Below are 4,084 nucleotides of genomic sequence, written 5' to 3'. Positions count from 1 at the left end.
CCACATACTGTACTAGGTACAAATACAGTGACATAAAGAAAAACATCTCTCTCCATTGAGAAGCTCACATTTTATCAGAACAAATATTTATACATATACATTATATAAAAATTCAAAAATACAAAAGAAATACAAAGTAATATTTTTGAAAGGGGAGAAGCAGTAGCAACTGATAGAATCAGGACTTATAGTAGCAAATGATAGAAATATATATATATATACATATATATGTATATATATGTGTGTGTGTGTATGTATACATATATATATATATATATATATATATATATATATATATATATATAAAGCTGTGCTTTAAAACCAGCTAAGGATTCTGAGAAGTGGTGATGTCGAGAGGGTACATTCCATGTGGAGGATCAGCTTGGGAAAAAGGCACAAAGTAATCACTTCCTATCACTTGTAAGAGGAAGAACAAGAAGGCCGGTTTGTCCTGCAGGATGTGTGAAGGAGAGAAACATACGATAAGACTAGAAAAGTAAGTTGGAATCAGATGTAAAGTTCTTCAAATGAAAGAAAAGTACATATTTGATCCTAGAGGTAATAGTGAGTCCTGGAGTTTATCATTCAGGAAAATAATCTAACTAGACCTAAACTTAGGGAAATATTTTATTTTGCATATATATATATATGGAGAATGAATAATAGAAGACTTGAGGCAGGGAGATCATTTAGGAGGCTGTGGCAATAATCCAATTACAGGAGATGAGGGAAGGGGTGTGAGATGTGGAGGTAGAAACAATATGACAGTAGCAGTAAGAGATGGGATACATGGGGTAAATGAGAGTAGAGAGTTGTGTAGGTTGTGAACCTGAGTGATTAGAAAGAAGAGGTGGTGACCTCAACAAGGACGGGATATATTTGAAAAAGGTAGAGGTGTAGAGCAAAAGATAATGATTTCTGTTACAGATGTACTTAATTTGAGATGCCTGTGGCTGTGGTACAGACAGTTTGAAATTTTCAGTGGGAAGTTGGTAACTCAGGACTGTAGCTCAGGAGAGAAACGATAGACAGACAGACAGATAGATAGATAGACAGATAAACCTGAACACCATTTATTTAGGGATGAAAACTGAAACCAGGGGAGCTCCCACAGAGTGTATCCAGATTGACAAGAGAAGAGATACCAAGACAGAACCTCAAGGTAGGTAATGGTATCAATGATAATGCAACAAAGCCAACTAAGAATGAGTGGTCAGAGAAGAAGGAGGAAAACCAAAAGAGCAGTGCTGTAAAAAACACAGAGAGAAGACTATCCAGGAGGTGGATGGGTTCAGTAACAGCAAGTGCTGAGGAAAGGTCATAAAGGATGAGGATTACAAAAGGGTGATCAAATACGGCAAAGAAGAGACTATTAGTAATTTTGGCAACAACAGGTTCACTTGAGTGATTACGTGAGAACCAAATTTTGAGAAGGCGAAATGAAAATAAACGAGAATAGGAGAGGAGACAGCTTTTCTAGGAGTTTAATGATGGAAGAAAGATATAGAATAGCTCCAACAGATAAACATTCTCTCCCTCCTCAAATGAACTTGAATTGACTTAAACGCATCTCTGTGCAGGGATATAGACATTCACATTCTTCCAATAGAATACAAACTTCTTGATGACATTCTGTTTCATTTTTGTCTTTGCATTCTGAGCCTAGAACAATGCCCTTGGGCACTTAGTAAACTTTTGTGGATGACTAAATGCTCTGTGGCCTTGCTCAGTTCATTAACCTCATATGAAAAACAAAATCTTTTTAAGGGAACTCAAGAATATGAGACAGACTGCTATGCTCACTTTTGATTATCAAATAGAGAAAAATATCTTTTCTCTCACCTCAATAATAATAGAAAGCACTTCTTGTAGCACCAATGCAATATTCACAGTGACTACAGTTGCTATGAATATGCCAGCATAGTTCTGAATCACAAAATATAACAGACTCTACATGGAAGATGGAGCCAAAACATATATTCCAACACCAGAAAGTCAAATCCATCATAGCAATGGGGGCGGAGGGGTGGGGGGTGGGGGACGGCAACCGACATCCCCAAACCTTCCCTCTGTTAGGGCCTTCCCATAAACAAGGGCAAAAAGCCTTCCCTCTCACTCACACTAGCAGCTGAGCTGTTCCTCTCCCTTTCCCAGCTCTGATCAACTTCCTCTCAGCTCTGCTTTCTGTTCCACCCCTTCCTGCTCCACCCACTCAGGAAGCTCCTCCCACCACAGGGATCATGTGACTCAAACTCATGTGACTTGGGCTTCCATGTGACTTAAGTAGGTCACATGGGCCTATTAATAGATGGGGAAGATCTCCCCATTAAGCAAAATACATCAACAATACGCTTATATGGCACTTTTAAATTTACAAAGTACTCTACATATATCCTATTTGATTCTCATAACCACTCCGTAAGGAGGAGTATTATTTTTCCCATTTTAGAGACGAGGACGCTAAAGTTCAGAGAGAATTCATGACTTCTCCAGGATCACACAGCTATCAATATCGAATGCTAGCAGCATTTGAATTCAGGTCATTCGGAGTGTAAATCCAACACTCTATGGCTATGAGCTGTGTCCCGTTGAGTGCCCTGCTATTATTACAAATAACTGCAAAATGTAGAAGAAAAGAGAAACCTAGCCATTAGGACTAAGTTGAAGAGATAAAAGACAAGAAGTGAATCACTCTTTTATACCTCCCTCTGGCTCTTATGTTTCTTATTTTTAATTAACCTGTTTATGTACATGTCATCTCCATGCACTGTCATCTCCTTAGCCCAAGGACCAGAGACTAGCTAGCCATCCTATCGCCTTTATTTTCACGGGAATACAAAACGTAATGTATTTTACTTCCAATACTGGATTGTAAACGTCTTCAGCACAGGGTTTATAGCTCAGTTATCTTGGAGTCAGTAAGGTTGGGGTTTGAATTCCACCCTCTGACAAATGCTAGCCATATGAACATGAGTAAGGTCTTACGTATAATCACAGTGGTTCTTATCACAATGGGATGCTCTGAGGATGAAATGGAACCATGTATATAGAATACATGCATGTATGTATGTAGAGGTTATTACTGTTTATATTATCATCATCATTAGCAACATCATTATTATTAGTGGTAGTATGTTTTGCTTGGCTCAAATCTCACTCCCTTTACTTACTAGTTGTGTGACCCTGGGCAAGTCTCTAAATGGTAATCTATGAGTGCTTGGGCAACTCAGGACTTACCTACTAAATCATGAGTAAGTTGTGTTCTCCTTGCTCCTATGGTGGAGCAAGTTCCCACACTGGGAGTTTCATGCTCTTAAGAAATCACAAAATCTTTCTTGTATTCATTCAAATGCCATTACTTATATTATTTTCCTCTTAACCAGTGCCCAGAATAGTGCCCTGAATAATGTAGACACTTGATAAATATTTACTGAATTGAATTTCATTGAGTAACAATTATCTTAAATAAAATGGATTATTTTAAGTGTAATTTAAACTTAAAAGAGATCAAATACAGAAATCCCACCTCATGCACACTGTTAGTGTGACCTTGGGGCCATAAAGGTATGTCCCTGGGACTCTATTTCTTATCTGTATAGTGGGGGTATTAAGGCTGGCCCAAATGTTTCCCTTCCAGCTCTAGATATATAATCCTAAGAATCTAAGAATTTCTGGGTAGTACTTTAGAGGTACAGATACAATCAGAGGGTAACTTTCAAAAGCAGCCTTGGAGTTGGTATAATTCAGTTAGAGATATGGGCAGCTAGGTGGCACATGGAGAAAGTGCTGGACCTGAAGTCAGGAAGACTCATTTTCCTGAATTCAAATGTGGCCTCAGACACTTACTAGCTGTGTGACCCTGGGCAAGTCACTTACTCTGTTTGCCTCAATTCCTCCTCTGTGACATGAGCTGGAGAAGGAAATGGCAAACCACTCTCATATCATTGCAATAAAACCCCAAATGGGGTCATGAAGAATCAGACCCAAATGAAAAGACTAATCAAACAAGTTAAGAGATAATTTCAATTCAGTGTTTCAGAAGCTCTTCCATTATGGAATATACTTCAGTGGCAGGCAGGAAGAG

Source organism: Trichosurus vulpecula, chromosome 7 (genome assembly GCF_011100635.1).
Source record: "Trichosurus vulpecula isolate mTriVul1 chromosome 7, mTriVul1.pri, whole genome shotgun sequence".
Classification (NCBI taxonomy): Eukaryota; Metazoa; Chordata; class Mammalia; order Diprotodontia; family Phalangeridae; genus Trichosurus; species Trichosurus vulpecula.
The sequence above is the reverse complement of the archived record's forward strand: the minus strand, read 5'-3'. Positions refer to the sequence as shown.